This window comes from Thalassophryne amazonica, chromosome 16 (assembly GCF_902500255.1).
Source record: "Thalassophryne amazonica chromosome 16, fThaAma1.1, whole genome shotgun sequence".
NCBI lineage: Eukaryota > Metazoa > Chordata > Actinopteri > Batrachoidiformes > Batrachoididae > Thalassophryne > Thalassophryne amazonica.
In genome coordinates this window covers 18100039-18119136 of record NC_047118.1, presented here as the reverse complement: position 1 = coordinate 18119136, position 19098 = coordinate 18100039, and the positions used below count along the sequence as shown (strand labels likewise).

The following is a 19098-nucleotide window of genomic DNA, read 5'->3' as shown; positions in this document are numbered from 1 at the left end:
AAGTACAGCAGGTTTATTGACGAGAATCATGTGCCTGAACAGCTTGAAAACGCTGACAAACATTGGACATAACCGTTCAGCTCTCTTCCCTCCCACACATCTGGGCACAAACTCGTCACTGTTCCTCCAGGCGCACATCCACAACGAGTTGAGTCGATCTGCTATCCGTCTCGCGTTTGCATCGCCCCCACTTCCCCTCCCTCCCGGGTTTTGCCCGGTCTTGTGAGCTCCTCTGGGGAGATCTGTTTTTCTCTTTCACTGTGCGATTGCTGTGGGCTCTCTGGCAGCTGTCTGCTGTTGTGCCGTGTGAGCCAGGAGTGGCCAAGCCCAGGCGCAACCCGCTGGAAGTAGTGTTTTCTTGTGAAGTCAGCACAAAATCAGACCTGCCCACAGCAAACGTGTTGCAACTCACTCCGCTCTGGCTTCTAAACAAGGTTAGGAGTGGGAGGTGTGGTCTGGCAAGTGAAGGAAATTGGTGTAAAAGTGTGGTTGCACATTTCCAAACGTGAGACGTTGGTTGTTGGATAGATAACATGTTGATTTCCGCATGCAGTTCGGGATCGTGTTTGCACCATAGCTTTAGGATATATTTAATTGGTATTGCATTGATCCTCTGGAAAGATATACTCACATGTGAGCGTCACAGATGAAATAGATCAATACCGTAACACAACACTACACCCTTAATCTCAAGAGGAAAACATCCGGTACTTTGAGAATGAGACACCCGTTTGAGACAGATTCTACATTTAAGGCCTTTAGTTTTTAATTTGCCAGTTTCCAAACTTACCACAACATTGCAAAATATGGAAACCACATGAAATTACACGTAGCATGCTTGCAGAGATAAGACCAAGCGGGTGTGTCCAGCCTGGGGTGGAATCCACATTGGTTTGTTTCCCACTGATGTCACGCGTTGAGGCAACAGCACTTTGGCAGGAAGGGGCTAACAAACAGTCAAGGTCACTGAACCACTCAGGGGAACAAGTAACCAATCCGTGTGTGTGTCCCTGATGCTTCAGAATAATGATTATTCCCCACAGACGTGAGGAACAGAGCAGCCTTTGCCTATTAATGGTCATATATACAGTACGCCTGGTGTTTGTTTATGTGTTGTTAAAAATACGCCTCGTCTTTTGTCATTTCCTCAAAGCTTCATCTGTGATGATGTTTCATTTCCACCACATTGTTCTAACCACCATGTTGTAGCCCACTGGAACTGGGGAAGCTGAGACACCTGCGTCTGAATGGCCTGGTTCCAGGCTACTTCACGGTCTTGTGATGATAGCGTCACTTGTGATAGTGAGAAACACGCGAGCGTGGGGACTCCACACCCCCACAAGTCTGCAATGCTCTCCAGAATCATATATACACTCTCACAGGAGGAGCATGAACTCTCTGGCTTCCTGACCACAGATGAGGTCATTAGTCTCAACGGGGTTGTCCGTGAAATATCTGCTCGATAATGGTGCTTTACAGTTGTACGCGGAGGTCATAATTCCCCGTTTACAAGTTGGAAGTTTCAGTTGGAATGCTTCCTAAAGTCATAATCCCAACTCATCAACTCCACAATACGTAATCCATAGTAACACATTTTTAATGTATAATGTATGTATGTAATGCAATGCAAAAAATGCAATAAAAAGTAATGCAAAAAACTGATGTCATCAAAACCAAGATGGCGGCTTTTCCTTCCAAATAAATAAATAAATAAAAGGTGAAAATTCACATTATTATCATTATTATTGTACTTCTAACCTCAAACAAAATTCAAATGCACATTTCTAAATGTTAAATGTAAAACTCTCATTGTACATGACAATTTTTGTACATAGAAATATGCACAAAATATCGCACTTTACTTTTCATATGATCATATACAAAATAAGTTGAACACTAACCAACCCAATCTCATGCCAAGTTTGTGATGGCATCATGAAAGGTGATTTAATCTATTAGTTTGTGATACCATCATGAAATAGAGTATAGTGTAATGAAAAAAATTTGTGATGGCATCACAAAATTTGGGGTGACATAAGACGGGGGCATTGGGGTTATGGTTAGGGTTAGAATTAGTGAGCGAAGGGTGATCGCATCATGAAAATGTAAGACATTTTCTGGCGGGATCACGAAAAACAAAACAAAGGGTGAGTCTGGGCTGACACTAACATACCCTCTGTGCCATCTGTCCTCTTCCATGAGGCCTCTTTATTGGATCGCATATTTGTTTCGTAGCTCTCTACACTCTGAAAGAGAAGCACAACAAAGGATTTCTTGGTGACACCAATACGGGTTTCCCACCTGCGGTTTTGTGTAGAAATTGGAATGCATTTAACTCGGCCATTTAACATCATTCCCTGTTGTGAGTTGTGATTTGAGAGGCAATGGGAATGTGGTATAACCACAGACTTTATACATACTGGAGGAAAACCCTCCTTGACGTCACCTACAGGTTTTCTGAAATGTGGGTTTTAAGCGCAAATGGGTTGTTCTCAAATTTTGCCATCTTGGCACTGCCTGACTCCTCCTAACTCCTAACCAACCCATAATGAGTAAAATGGTTGAATGAGCAAGATGACCTGGGCGAGATGAATGAAGCCTGAACACACACCCATCTTGGAGTTCCCAAACAAGCCAAGGCCAACAGGTTAATGTTGGTTCAGTTGTTTGATTAAGGAAAGTTTTTGTGGACAGGGTGGTGCATTTCATAATAGGGCGGTATAACAAACAGGTATAACAAAGTGTAGCGGGATGAAAGTCCCGGGTCCCAATTGAAAAGACGTTCCCGCTAGCTTGGCTAACGGGGAGTTCCCCTTTGGCTGACCTGGTAGAGGAACGGTCTTTTGTGCGAGCCGCATGGGTTCGATCCCCACCGTCGTCCCGGCCATGAAGGTCCTGCTGCTTCAATCGTATGACCAGCATATTGCCTCAGTAGCAGTTGCACCTTCAGTGGACTTAATGTCACCAAGCAACCGATACATGCTAATTTGCGCTAACAGTGCTAAAGCAGGAATTAAATAATACTAAAACTTCACACAATGGAAATACTGGAGCACAGGCTTCTGTGATGGTATGTAAGTACATCAATGTGATAGTTTTAAGCTATAAATAAACTACAGCACTCAGAGTGTTCTTGTTCATTCTTATAAGTGCTGTATGACTGTGCTAAAACTATCAAACTTGTGTTGTTTCCTACAAGATATTCAATGTAGGTTTTGAGTATTTTATTTTTAATTTTATTGTTTCATGTTCTGTATTGTATTGTTTAGAGCAATTAATGCCATGATTCCAGACAGTCTGATACAGTAGGTGGCAGTATGCACCTCTAAATGTGGTTTGTGATTAGCTGATGAACACAAAGAAGAATAAGTTTTATTGTTATTTATTTATGTGTTGTTTATTTTGAGACCGTGGCTGATGACACCTTAAAGCAGTGATTCATTTAATCGTTCATGTATGTTGAAAACAATGTCAAAGAAGTCACTAGCATGACATAGAGCGATGCTAATGGCTAGCATCAGGGAATGATTCTTCTGTGCATATTTTCCTTGCAAATGCCTATATGCCATGAAGCACCTTACATGTGTGGATCTGTGGCTCTGTATTTTTTTAGGTCGAGTGAGGTCGTGACTTACGTAGAAAGCCACTGTGCTGGACACATATACAGAGATACAGAGTCACACCACGCGCTGCGGACACATATACAAATCGTCACAGAGCCACACACGTACGCTCATTTATAGTAAGGATTACACATAAACAACAAGCATTTGCTGCAACTTGTTTGCAACATTGCGTCATCATGGAGGTGAGTTCAACCAAAATATGTATTTGGTATTTAACTAAGAAAATCGTGAGTCTTTAATGTGGGTTTTATAAAAAAGAAAAAAAAAAAAAAGAAGAAACAAAAGCTGTTGCTGTTAGGGTTGTGTGTTGGGAACCGGTTCTTTTCAGGTATCCTTAAGAAATGATTCAATCCATGGACATCAATAGCCTTTTTGCTTAACGATTCCCTTATCGGTCTTTCAGAGTGGCCGTTGTTTTTGGGGGTGTTTGTCAGGAAAATGATCATTTCTCTACATTGATTACAGACCCTGCAGAGGGTCTATATAATCAACCGTTTCTGCAGTGCGGCTTTGCTTTGAACCTTGAACCTGAACCTTTGAACCTTGAACCAATGAAGCAGTGCTTTGATCTTCAAGCTACTGCTTAGTTGGTTCTTTGTTTTATTTCGCATATCTTAATTTTTCCCCGCTAAAACCCTAAAGAGCATATGTCTTTGAGTAATATTTACCTTTTTATGTTAAACTGACCTGTTATGGTCTTCTGAAACAGTTGATAGTTATATTTTATAACTTAAAAATGGGACAGAGGCCAACATGTTAGCAGGTCTATGGCATTTTCAATGTTAAAGTTAGCATTAAGCGGAGCCATTATCTAGCCTCCCTCCCCAGCACGCAAAGGATTCTGGGATACTCTAAAACTGTCAGTAGAGTCTGGACTCCACTTTATGGTGCACAGCTGTCACTCAAAGTGACCATGCCCCTAATTATTGATAGGCTGTAAACACGTTCATTTCTGCAGTAAAGTAGGGAATGTTAACATGGGATCTGTTAGATATATTTGTGCATTTATCTATTTTTTTTCCCCTTTGGTTTCTTTGTTATTTGTTTTGGTATTAAGTAAGTCCTTTACTTAAGTGATTATATTCTTAGTTTAATATACTCTTAATTTGTTATTTGTTTAAATGTGCATGTTGAACTGGGTTGAACTGGTTTTACTATTTAGAACAAAGAGATTCAAGTTACAATATAAATCTTATGTTCTGTTATCACACGGGTTATGAGCAGGGGGCTGGACCTCCCTTGAATGCCCGCGGGGACCAATAAGTGAAGGGTTTCACAAAATAAGTTCTACCTTTGTCACGTCCATGTTGTGCTTTATAAAAACTGTTTTAGTTCATTGTTTGGGGTTCTGAATGGATGGATCTTCAGAAACCAGGCCTGTTTTTCAACATGACTTTCAATAAATTTAAAAGTGTGAAAGAGTTTGACTTTGTACTTTGTGAGGGACAGTATTACAGTAAGAACCGAGTAGATTTAACAGATCTATGGGGTTTTTCACACTTATGAAGGGCTTGAGCAAAACAGATGACTAATGATGGTTGCGGTGCTAAAAAAAAAGGGATGGGATGAGCAGCACAGGTAGAAGAGTAGGTGGCGAGTTGATGGGTTGATTGAACAAGGAGGAGGAGTGAGGGAAGATCATCCAGTGCAGGTATCATTAGAGAAAATCATCTGGAGATGACTATGCTCTATTTTCTCAAAAAAAAGCTGAGACAAATGTAGGTGGGGAGTGCCAAAACTACACAGCCAGGAAAATCTCATAATATGTTCCACAGCTGTCTTGACAAAATTCTGCTTTCATTAATCACAAATGCAGGTCCGTCCAAAGGCAGTGCACAGTTTGAATAAAGCAAGACCACCAAAACTGAAACGTTTTTTTTGCTTCACCTGGAGAGGAATGAGTGGACGGAGATACACATTTTTTGGAAATCAGATGCATTTTGTTTAAATCGTTTTGGGCACAAGATTTAATGCTCTGCTCAGTAAAGTGGGTACTCCATAACCCAGTTGTGCACAAATTCAAACTCGTCTATCTGTAAGTGGGGCCTAGGCTGCTGTAAACCTCAATTAGGGGAGCACCTGGTGTGCTGTGCCCGAGGCTGCGGTCCTACAGGTAGGGTTATATGAAGGGAGGGAGGGATGGTGATTACACATACAATGCCATCTTGTTTTAGGCCAGCTGCTCTTTTTTCCAAAGGTCCAGAGCTCTGCATCCTGCCGCCAGTGAAAGAGCCAGTCTTCAAACATGTTGTGTGAACAAAGACCCATACATGCTGTGTGCTGTGCATCAGTACACCAACATGCACATACAGAATGGGTACTGTACTTCATCATCCATATCTCCCTTCATATCTGTTTTCACTTCCTAAAAACACCCTTATTGAGCTCCAAGTAGAGGCTGTGTTTCATCCCCCAGTTCACAAAAGCAAAGCAAAGAAATCGCACGCTTGCCCCCAATCATCGTCTTCCTATGTTTCACCTCTGGGTTACAGTGTAATGCCTTCCAGATGTGGAGATAGTGTACTCTCCATCTTCACCAAACTTTCGAAGCCAGTGATCCTCTCTGCTGGTGTTAATGGTGCCCAGGAGGCCTCTTTGGGGGGATGGCGCGGTGGGAATGCAATACCTTTCAAGCTCCTACTGAGTTGACAAAAAGACATTTCCACCCTTTCCCTTTAATGGGGTAATCATTGATCTCTTGTCTCTTTCCGCCTATCAGCAGGGTATCAAATGAAAAGCTGCACGAGGAACATGGGTGGGGTTAGAAGACATGGTACCATTTGAGGAAAGAAGGTGCGCTTTGCACATTTAGAGTAAAACACATCTGCAGCTGTCTTCTTTCTATACAGATGGCTGATGGTGGTGGTCGTGGTGGTAAATATTAAGTTTAATTTATCTGCATCTTTGAGTGGAAACTTTGGGTATTGGTGCAGTCCCACAGACTGTCGCAGTCCCACAGTTCGGTACAAGGTCCACAGCTGGGGTCTATTAATTTGTAAATCATTAAGCCCTATCTGTTACTCAGTATGGATCCTGTACTGTGGTGTATGGTTGATGTGCAGAGTCCCTCATTCCTTATTTTTATGTTATCCTTGAGCTCATGGCTCCACTACATTATTTTCTTCATGCCTATTTTCTGTAATGTTCTGTGTTTGTTGATTAAATTAATATACATTTATCACAGGATTGTTACCACAAATGGATATGAGGTGCACTTGGGGGACCCCTACAGGTGTGAATCATAATTCTCCTTTTTTTCGACTTTTGACAATAGAAGTCACAATTTGAGCCTTACGGAAGCACATTGCATTCAGAGGATTAAAAAAAGTTAGACTCCTAATCTCGTAATTATGAGAAAAGATCTCACGTGAACTCGGGTGTCTATTTTTTTTTTTTAATCCAGCTTCCATATAATGTGCTTCCATACTCCCATCTGTCAGTAAAGACAAGCGTGCGAATTCCTGAGTCATAATCAAGATGGAGCTCTCCGCCTCTCCCGTGGGCAACGCCAGAAAAATGAAGCATCCAGCCCCTCTCCAGGAGTTTGGTACCAGAGCCCAAGCTGTGCGTGGAGGGAGCCTGACTATCTCTAGTCGGTATCTCTCAACCTCCCGCACCAGCTCAGGCTCCTTCAACCCTAGCGAGGTGACATTCCACGTCCCAACAGCCAGGGGCTGTGAGCATGGACTGGGGCGCCAGGCCACCCGCCCTCGGCCCACCACCCAGTCCTCTCTGCACCTGACCCCCATGGCCCCCTCTGCAGGTGGTGAACCGACAGGAGGGCGGGCCGATGTCGCTCTTTCAGGCTGAGCCCGGCTGGGCCCATGGGCTAAGGCCTGACCACCAGGTGCTTGTGCGCGAGCCCCAACCCAGGCCTGGATCCAGGGTGGGACCCGGCCACCATACCGGGTGACGTCTTGGTCCTTGATTTTTTACTGGTCATGGAGGATCATTTGAACCATGAACTAATAATGGCACCAAAATTCTATTGGTGAGTAAACAACCATATTTTATGCCAGAAATAAAGTCCAGGTTGTTAAAAGCGGCATTTCTCCTTTAATTCGGGTTGTTTTATATATGCGTGTGTCTCCAGTAATTTTTAAATGAGCAGGCAGCTGTTGATTAAATGACCTCTTAATTTTGTTGTCTGAGTGAAACACCAGTTACACAACTTTAGATAAATAAATCTAAAGTTATCTTCCTTAACCCTCTGGGGTCCGAGGGCATGTTTTGGACAGTTCACTCGCCTGGCATAAATGTTTTATTATTGCTGTTAACAGCTCTCCCTGAACCCCACAATCACGTTTATGCCTCTTTATTTCAGGACAACCTGTGCTTTCAGAATATATATGTTTTTGTTGTGTTTTATTAGTGTAATAAAGGTTCACAATCAAAATAGGCAAAGGAAAAAATAAAGCATACAATAATTTTCCAGACACATTTATTCAAAACACACAGCAAACTATAATAAACTACTGTTTTGTCACTTTATAAAGGTAATTTGAGGTCTTGTGTGAAAGACTGTACAACAAAAAGGTTCAAACAATAAACACAAATGCACATTTTGAACAATGTATACAAAATAGTCTATGCATTTTGTTATTTTGATATGGTAAACAGTGCTTTATGCAGAGAAAGCAACAGAGTTATCCAGTAACATTCACATGCAAACTAGTGGAGCAATCCTGATAGTTACACACTCTTTGTTTGAGCACATGAGATTGTCATCAGAGGCTTTCCGTCTGCTCCGTGTGGTTTCACTTTCACTGTGCGTAATGGCGCAGGGTGCAGTGAGTATGTACTAATAGTATGTACTCATTGGAGCACCCAGGGGGCTATTCAAATGGGCCAACTAGTAACACATCCTGAAAACCATCTTTGGCTTTTCACGTGAGGTAAATCTGCCCTACGATTGGATTTTGGAAAACCATGTGACGGTGAACCAATTCCGATTGGACACTCACATTGCGCACGTCATCACACAGCTTCTATGAGGAGTACAAAGATGGCCGATGGCTGGCTTGAAAATTAGAGAGTTAACTTTTCAGCAAAAAAAAGTAAGTTTCTATCTCATATCATTAAAATGTTATTTATAATTTAGTAAAGCTTGGTCTTAGCCGTCGTATAAGACGGCGTCGGCCCCCACAGGGTTCAACTCAAACTGAAAAGCAAATCTCTACAACTTGATATAAAGTAATATAAAAACATAAAATCCAGCTTCCTGATGAAGTGGTGTAGAGGAGGATTTTCTTAAAAAGAAGCGCTGAACATTCAACTACAATTTGCCACAAAGTACATTTGAGATGAAAGCCTAGATTTGATGTTTTGGTGAAAGAAACTTTTGTATTTCTTCATAACTGATGTAAATAAAGTTTCCATCCCAACTTGTCTGAAGAAAACTGGCAATAAAATGGATTATTATTTACAGGTATTATCACATTTTAGAGATCTGCTTTCAGTTTGAGTTTGAGGAAGATAATTTTAGAAAAAAATGTTATTTTTTTGTATTTCTTGTATTTAAAATGGGATAAACAAATTAAATTGTGTGAAATACCAAGTGTTCTGATACTTTTGGAAGGCACTGTATCCTAACCTTATGATGAGTGCAAAATGAGTGTGGTATTATTACTGTTTTGTTTAAGAATGTTTAATTTTCACTGTTGTTGCACTTTGTGTCAAATCATAGTAATATCGTATATCATATTGATATGACAATATTGAGATATGATAATTTGGCCATATTGTACAGCCCTACTGTCAACTAGCTGAAAACGTTGATTCATTTACATCTATATTTAAAAAGAAATGTTTAAAGTGGCAGGGGATTAAGAGGGATGTAATTAGGGGGGTCTGGGGGTGGAGCCCCCACAGAAGCTGAAAGGCAAAAAAGAAAAATGTTTAAAAAGGTGGGGGTCTGGGAGGCGGAGCCTCCTCCTCTGCCTCCCCAGAAGCTGAAAGGCAAAAAAAGAAAAAGGCTTAAAAACGCCGGGGGGATCTAAGGGAGCCGAGCCCCCCCAAACCTGAAAGGTTTTAGCCATGCTAATGCTCCCTGAAGCATTTGCTCAAAAACAGTCTGAAGGACCTCAGTGACATGGTGAGATGCTGAAGAGCTTCGTTCGTTCATGTCTGCAATATATACATATTATTTATGACTGAATAATGCATAAAATATTAGTCTGGACTCAAAAATGGGATCAAACTCCCCCAATGTATGTATTTTTCCAGTTTACATTACTGCTTGCTTAGAGCATCAAAATGATGCAGAGAATAACTTCAACACTTCTACAGCATGCTGTAGGAGACGGTCATGGGAAGCTGTTTTCTAGAATAGTTAGACAACATCTGGCCCCGTTTTTTGACCTCACAGGCATCGACCCGATGCAGCGCTTGAGAGAGTGCTACGTGCTTGCCGAGGTAAGGGAGTGAATCAGCACGCAGATGTTGCACGGCACTCACTCAGCACAACAGTAAAAGCAGACCTGTCCTTCTCTGTCTTTTCGTGCAAACCGGCAGATTTCATGGCCAGAAGGAAAGAGAAGAAAGCGCTATAGGAGTTTAAAGCAAGCAACAGAAACAGGATGGATGGGTGTAATCAGAGGAGGGAAGGAAGTGAAGTGAAGTTGGTCAATAGAGGGTAAAATAAGCTTTCAGTAACCAGGTCAAGCGTGCACCTATTGGAATCTGGCCCAAAGACGCTTGCGTGCGGTCTGCTCGCTGTACTTCTGAGACAGGTGGGCTGGACCCGGTGTGATGATCACTGTGTAATTTTGCTCGAGGGTAACGTTCAGGATTTGTTTGCAAAAGTGTGTTCTCAAAAGAGTGTGTGTGTGTCAAAGGTACATGTTTCCTTCCTGAGGCACAACATTTTTCTGTTTCCCAAAGGGAAACTAGCACTTGGCTGCCGGGGTCAATGCTGGGGGTCCTCAGATAAGAAGGATCACGGTCAGGCTAGGAGCTTAATCCAGCCTCTGTGAGGACCAGGACCCCTCACCATAGAGCCCTAAAGGAATCCAGATGTCATCTGGATTCCTTTAGGGCTTGTAGAGAAGATTGTTCTTCTCTACAAGAGTCAAGACAGAAGTCAGAGTACCAGATCAAGAAATTTAGCTGAGGAAGCTTCTGCGATTAGAAGTGAAACATCCTCACGTCAAGCAATCCAGTCCAGTCGAAGATTCAAGCTTCTCTATAATCTTGGGGAAAGTTTTTTTATATGCAAATTTGCATGCAAACCTTTTTTCTTTAACACCACTGTCAATATGCAGGATAAAGAAATCACAGTGGTGTCTACACCCATGTTTGTATGGACAAGGATTAATATAATGCCATTAAAAATAGTCATGTCTTTATAAAAATACAGAAACACAAATAAGCCACCTTCACGAGAGAAATTTAGATTTACCTTCATATCATTGGATAACATCATGAATGATGTTTGCACAAAGGTTTTTATGATAAAATATTTACATGAAAATATTAGTAGATGATTAAAATTGGTATGTTTTTAATTGCTTTATGAAACATAGATGGGGACACCATATTGACAATGGTATAAAATTTAACCACCTTGGGGAAATTTTTAATTGCAAATATATCAGGGACCCCATAGGATTATAAAATCACAAACAAACAAACAAACAACAAACAAACAAAACCAATTCAATTCAATTTATTACATTTATATAATGCCGAATCACAACAAAGGCATTTTACACAAGTAAGATCTAACCTTACCAACCCCTAGAGCAAGCACATAGGCGACAGTGGTAAGGAAAAACTCCCTCTGGTGATTTGAGGAAGAAACGTCAAGCAGACCAGACTCAGAGGGGTGACCCTCTGAGCAAAACAAAAACTTATTAGTATAAGTTGTTTATTTGTTTGTTTGATTTATGGGACCACAGGAAGCCCCATTGTCATAATTCATGGGGCACCCCAATATGGCAAATAAACGTGGTTGTGACTGTAATCACTGACCTAAACTGGACATCTTTGGTACGAGGTCTTTACTAACTGTTTTGGAATGGTTTGCAGTTTGATTGATTTTGATTGAACTTTCTAAGTTATTTAATTCATTATGTGTTTCTTCTTATTTTTCTCTCTATGGCTGCTTCAGACAGCTGTCCAACCCTTTCATCATGTCAATTACATATTGGCTGCAAATTGTTGACAATAAAAAGGTGATTATGACCTGATATTAGTGTTTAATAATTCATGTATCTTTAACAAGGTAACTTCCCAGTTGGTCGAGTCCCAGTTCGTCTACTCCCATTTCGTTTACTCTCAGAAATGTAGAGTAGTGCCATTTCAATCTACTCTCGTATTTTCCTGATTTTTTCTTAATTATTTACAAGATTTTGATTTATAAGAGGTTGGGTTAGGGTTAGGGTTAGGGAGTACACGAAATAGGATTCATGTACTTTCCTAAGAGTAGACAAAATGGAAGTAGACGGGAATAAATCTCGAACAAATTCCTTAAAATAGCCATTGTAACCCTTATATGTAAGCATTAGGTCAGAATTGTACACTTGGTCTGTGACCTTTAACTTGAAATAGATTTTTCCGAAAAATCAAAACACTTCTCTGCTGATAGTCATTTCACCAAGACAGGTCCAAAGCAGATTGGATTAAAACTCTTTGAGGTATGTTGTCCACACATGGACAAAGTGAAAACAATACCCCTGCATGCGCTCCTACTGCACACGGTACAACAAAAGAAGACAGTGAGTGGAGACATTAAGGGCAGTAAGTGTCACACTTTTCTGCTACAGCCTGAAGCAGTTTGAGCATTAAGGCCCAGAGCAGGCGAGGACGTCATTACCACTCAACCCTGACAAAAGTTCAAGGAATGACAGATTAGATGTTGTGATCACCTAGGCTATTTCAAATGATTGTATTGTTGAAAGTGAGTCTTTTTGTAAATGTGTCATTCCAACTTCTTTTCTAACTGGAGAGAAAGCAGCTCCGGTTTTATGGTGTGCACGCTGTAGCCTCCCCTGTGGTCACGCCCCGCACGCCACCCGGGACGCCAAGCTTTGATCAGCACACTGCAAACATTCTTCCCATCACCATCTCACCTCCCTCCCCAGTGTTATTATTGGCTGCAGCTGGAACACCTCCTTTCACACAAATCTCACTCCACCAAGGTCACGTTGACAAAATCCCAACTGCACCATTTTAGAACGCAGCGTGCGGCCAGAGCAACAAGGACAGGAAGCCCCATTGTCAGTCTTTGTCTCTGCAGAACAACTGTCGAGAGCTGCTCTGTTTCACCTGGAATAGAATACCAATAATACTAATATGTTACTGTGGCAGATCTCTTTTCTTCCCTTTCTGCTTTGTAAATCCAGCAGTTCTGTTTTGTGAATGCTGATGCCACCACTTTGTGCCATGACATCTGTTCTACATATAAAGCTGCAGTGTAAACACGAACCAACATTACTTCCCCATAATGTCATTTCTCACTTTACATGTCCCTTTTTTCTTTGTTTTTACCAAGGCTTTGAATGTTCTTCAAGTTTCAAAAACGAAAACCAAAAACAATTCCCAGGAAGAAGAATTAAATGAAGTCAAAAATGTTATATACTTATGCTAATATTCTGGAACAGAAATATTTATTTGAAATAATGGCATCTGATAAATGACATTATTTCCCCCTTTGTTTCTTGCAAATTCATTTATTTATTTATTTGCTTGCAATAACTTGGGGCTGACTTCACGTCCTGTCTCTCTGAACATCTTCATGTCTTTCAATGACAACAGGTGATTAAACAAAAATGTGGTGTGGTCTCCCTCTTTCCAACCAGAGGAGGTAAACATTGTGCTATGTTGTACCTTATAAATGTTGGTCTTAGACATCAATTTCATCTATGTTTGATGGATGGACTACCATCCATCCATCCAGCTATCGATCCATCCATCTATCCAAGTTCTAAACCCGTATATACCAGTTAAGGGTCATGGGGGGAAGGTTGGAGCATTTCCCAGAGGTAGGCTAACATGCAAAGAGAAATAATTTTGCAATACTCCAGTTCTAGCTCCAGTTCAGCATAGCCTACCTCGCTAAGGCCCCATAAAACAAAACATTAGTTTATCATCCCCACCCGCATGCTTAAATCAGTATGCATCAATTTTTTATTTTATTTTTTATTTTGATGAATTTCATTGACGGCGGTGGAGGGGTGGTGGCCATGTGGTTAATGCGCTTGGTTTGGGTGCAGAAGGTTCCAGGTTCAAATCCCACCCCTGCCACATTTCTGTGTAATGTGGAGTTGCGTCAGGAAGGGCATCTGGCGTAAAACCTCTGCCAATTCAACATGCAGATCCACCTTTGCTTGTGGCGACCCCAAGTGCAAACAAGGGAGCAGCTGAAGAGACTTACTTTTCATTGACGGCGGTATAGTTGGTGCACAAACCGGCACGTCCACTAGATGGTAAGTATTCTTTGGCTGAAGACGGCGTAAGTTTATCGAGCTGGGCCTGGAACTTGGCACTTGTTGTCATTGACAACCACACACACATGGATGATTGCCGATAAGGCCAAGAAGCTGAAGCCATGGTACGGGGTGAGACCCCCCCGAGGCGACTATGAGCGATATTTACAGCGAGTGTGCATGTGGTATGTTGGACAACGGAGGTAGCTTGGACACCAAGTGCAATGGTTCCAAGGTGAGTTTTTCCTCGTCCTCATGAATGAAATGAACTGAGTGCCATAAACTTATATTAATTCATATTACAAGGGGAACTTTTATTTCCCACCTTCAAAATGTTAGTGTTATTTGTCCTCTGTTTCTAGGGAGAAGAAAAAAAAATACACCCTCCCTCGTCACTTTTTTCTGATGTCATGGATTATAAACTAATGTTTTTTAATGGGGCCTCACTGTGGTTTTAGTCATAGAGTCAATCATAATCTATATCAATACACATTGTTATAACATCTGAAAAATACATATTGACGTGTCAGGCAGAATTACATGGAACATTATTAACAGGTATTGCATTTGGATTTAACCAGTTCAGGAATGACAATTCTGAGATGAAAACTAAAAGCACATATTTGTCATGTGTGCAAGTGAAATGATTTCTGGCAGAGGTGGAAGTAAGTCACTGTCAAGTCATTCTCAAGTCATCAATCTGCAAGTCCCAAGTCAAGTCTCAAGTCAGCTTGCAAACAGCTGGTGGTCATTATGGCTCGAGACTTGACTTTGGATTTTCTGATTCATGACTTGAGAGTGACTTGATGGTGACTTTCTCCCACCTCTGATTTCTGGCTCATTAACAAATTAGTGCCAATCAGACATTGGCCACCAAAGCATCCTGAGGTGAAGCCTACAGCATGATATCATGAGTATTCATACTCATTGTGTTTTATGGCTGTTTTCAGCTGACTTTCATTACGTATTTTGCTAGACAGTGCCAGACGTTAGACCAGGTTTTTGGTGGTCTTGCTTCAAAATACTTTCTGGTGACTGATGATATCAATGCAGTACCTTTGCACCTGACCACACATCATTTTTAGACAAACATTCCCACAGGAGCTATAGTGGTATTGTTACTTAGGGGACGCCACCGCTGAGTGTAAAAATGACAACTGTGCCAGGTGGAAATTAGCAATAACATTTGCATTGATTTTTGTGTTGTTTGCACCACCAACAAAATTCAATTAAATTCAAAATTACTTAACAACAACAGGCAAAATGACCATGGCAATGAAAGCGAAGCTAAAGGATATCCATGAATAGCAAATGTGCAAGTTATTCCTTGTTGCAGAGCTCAAATACAATATGAACAATTACCTGCTGCTCCAGAATCCACAGACAAAATTGTAACCTGGCAACTCTTTCCCCATGCAACACCCCATCAGTAAGTAATCAAAAAGGAAGGCTAATGATAGCCAGGCATCACTTTTTCCACACCGAAGTCACCGAATAGTGACCCATGATGACTAAAAGTCTGTTTCAGTATATGACGTTCTCACTGAACAAATTATTGTCTGTACATTTGGCAGCTCTGGACACATGATCACATAATGATGAATGTTAGTGCATGTGGCCGCTTGCCAGCTGGGCCAGTTCCACCTGGAGACTTCAAAAAGTGAGTCATGCCATTAGAGGCAAAGATTGGAGTCTGCTTGGGAGGGAGATGGCGTCATTATCCAGTCAGACTACATGTTAGACTGGAGATGTCAGGAATGACAGGAAATCTAGAACCAGTTTGGGGTCATAAATTGCATTATGCCATCACTTTCTTCCCTCCACTTTCACTTCTTTGGTGACAGAGATTCATGCTCTCTTGCCTTCTCTTGTCATAAGCAATATGTATGATCCTACCTTTCACAAAAACGAGGGCGTGCAAACTTGTGAACCTGCTTATAGGAGAGCAACCACCATAATAATAAGTTCTTTTGGCTTCTCTGTTTTTTTTTTTCACGCTGGGTCGCCACAGCAGATTCAGTATGGAGCTGCATGTTAATTTGGCACGTTTTACACAGGATGCCCTTCCTGATGCAATAGTCCATGGGCCAAGCAGGTTTTCGGCACCACTTAAGGTGACGAAACGACACTTCGAATCCAGCCTCAGTGTACCATGGCCTCCACAAAAATGTATGACAGCAATCCTGGGGTGGCAGCTGTAGACAGGTAGGGGTTACATAGAGGTCAAAATTTAAAAATGCTCCAATCATATTGAAAACTATACCACATTATTTATCTAATCATAATGATTCCAAAAAGGTATAGTTTGGACTATCAATGACTGAATGTTCTGGAGTTATGGGGTAAAAACAGCAAAAATGGGAGGTGATGGTCTAGTGGTTAAGGTGTTGGGCTTGTGTCCAGAAGATCATGGGTTCAAATCCCCACCTGACTGGATAATCACTAAGGGCCCTTGGGCAAGGCCTTTAATCCCCTATTGCTCCCGGTGTGTAGTGAGCGCCTTGTATGGCAGCACCCTGACATTGGGGTGAATGTGAGGCATAATTGTAAAGCGCTTTGAGTGTCTGATACAGATGGAAAACCGCTATATAAATGCAGTCCATTTACCATTTACCATTTAAAAATGGTGACAAAGGTCAGTTTCAGTTTGTACAGGGGTCAAAAGTGAAAGTTGCTCCAATTTTGGTAAGAGGTGATGCAAATTATGTTTGGGTTAAGATGGTTCTAAAATGGAATAGTTTGCATCATCCGTCATGCTTAGTTATCATGTTACAGGGTAACATATGTCACATGTCATAGAATCCAATGGACGTCGACCTTGTTTGACCTTTACTTTGGAGACAAAGCATTCAACACAGTCAAAACTATTGCATTTATTGATCATTTATTTCAACCAATAATTTGCATCATTTTTTCCTGAAATTGGAGCAACTTTAACTTTTGACCCCTGTACAAACTGAAATTGACCTTTGTCACCATTTTTGCTGTTTTTACCCCATAACTCCAGAACATTCCATCATAGATAGTCCAAACTATACCTTTCATTCAACACAGTCAAAACTATTCCAATTTTTTAATCTATTTATTTCAACCAATAATATACATAATTGTTTTACTGAAGTCGGAGCAACTTTAACTTTTGAACCTCCTAAATCCTGCATACTGTAGCTTTAAGATCAGCTACACCCTGACAGTGAAGACCAAGTGTTTAAGGTAAAAAGGTTGAATCTAGCAACACTGTAAGTGCCATGACAATACCCCATAAAACCGATAAATATCGCCGCAGGATAACAAACAAAAGGGAAGCTGGTTTTAATTATCAGCTTACACGACTACTTCTACAACCGACCGCAGTCTTACTAAGTGAGAACAGACTGAATTCAACATTCTTCCTCAAACACTAACAGGACAGTTTGCGTCAAACAGATTTTCAGATTGTTTTTTTCTTCATGTGGAGGCAAAAAACACTCCACATTTCTGTAAATGTTTAATGTTGTAAACCAAGTAGCCCTTTTTAATTATGATAAATATTTACAGAAAAAGTTAAGTAAGCATCTGTAATTAAGTGATGTAATTTTATTTTACGCCGACTCTCTGTAAACAGATTAACAAGCCGCCGGTGGAACAACACTTTTTTTTTTGCTCTTTATTTTTCAGTGAGTGCCAATAACACACTGAAGGCCTCCAACTTGGATGTGGCGCTCCAACGTGTAAACTCAGACAGGCCTTGGCAACTTGCAAAAGCAAAGAGGAGAATGTCAGTTTGATCTCTTACTTGGCTCCATCCCGAGGTGAATTGATTTAATGGAAAAAGTGAAATATTGCTCTTATCCTAGAACCTTCTAAACCCTCCTTAAAAAAAGCCCCAAATTCCAGGAAAAGTTGGACTAATGTGCTCGGTTCCATAAATCACACTCCCTAGTCGCTCCCTGCGGAGCACAGAAGGAGAAACATCATCTCCTTCCCTTTCCCTGATCCTCCTGCAGCTCCACCCCTTCTACTCACAATCTTACCGAGACCTCAGCGGGTCTCTGTTGCACCAGAGGAGTTTAGTGTGTGCTCAGATCTTTATGACGCTGTCTGTCGCACCGCAGTGGTGTCAAAGTCACACAGCTTCAATCAGGTTCCTTGTTCAGTTTACCTGCTGGTGCTACATGTGCTTACGGTGTCATTACAATTTTATTGCTCGCAATCCACAACAGTGGTGCCGGTCAGATCTGACAACTGCTATCTGTGAGGGGCCGGACAAGCCTGAAGTCATTGTTAAACTCCTCCTCTTTCTTACATACATGGAGGTACTTTCACATACATACAGTATGTTCTGAAAAACGCCTTTGTCCCTCAGACCAATCAGACTGTACAACTCCTCACTCAGGGGGAGGAGGAGTAACAGGAAGACAGGGGACGGGAAGGAGAGGAACAGTAGGAGCCAGTAACGCATTATTGATCAGTGTGTCTGGTATTTACATTTATATTTGCAAATTGTTTTTGTTGTTGTTTGTTTTGTTTTTTACTTTTGATACTCTGTGTGCTTCTTACCCTGTGTGTTGCTATTCAATGCTGCTGGAACCTCAGTTTCCCTGAGGGAGTCTTTCCAAGGGATCAGTAATCTAATCTAATCTAATCTAATCTAATCTATTCTAATATATTCTCACCGACACATGCAATTACTCGCACACATTTACTCACACATACATTTATTATCACTCACACATGTATTTATTGTCACACATTCATATATTTTCACTCATACATATATACATTTATTATCATTTTCACATTTATTCTCACTTAGACATTTATTCTTACTTACAAATGCAAATATCATCACACATACATACATTTACACACATTTAAACTCACTCACAAATATTTATTCTCACATATTCATTTATTCTCGGTCACACGTACTTTTATTCTCACTTAGACAAATATTTGTTCTCACATAGACATTTTTTCTTACTTACAAATGCACGTATTGTCACTCACACACACTTTTATTGTCATTTACACGAGTTTATTCTGACACACAAACATTTATTCTC

The 19098-nt window shown here is 41.0% G+C and overlaps 1 long non-coding RNA gene across 1 annotated transcript in view; it reads left to right on the top strand.

Annotated features, from left to right (window-relative positions):
• Nucleotides 1-18688, top strand: part of LOC117528352 — a 28230-nt gene extending 9542 nt beyond the window's left edge. Inside the window, exons 2-3 of the long non-coding RNA XR_004565741.1 lie at nt 15437-15444; nt 18660-18688. This is a non-coding gene — a long non-coding RNA (uncharacterized LOC117528352). The remainder of the gene's footprint in view (nt 1-15436; nt 15445-18659) is intronic.
• Nucleotides 18689-19098: the final 410 nt, after the last annotated feature.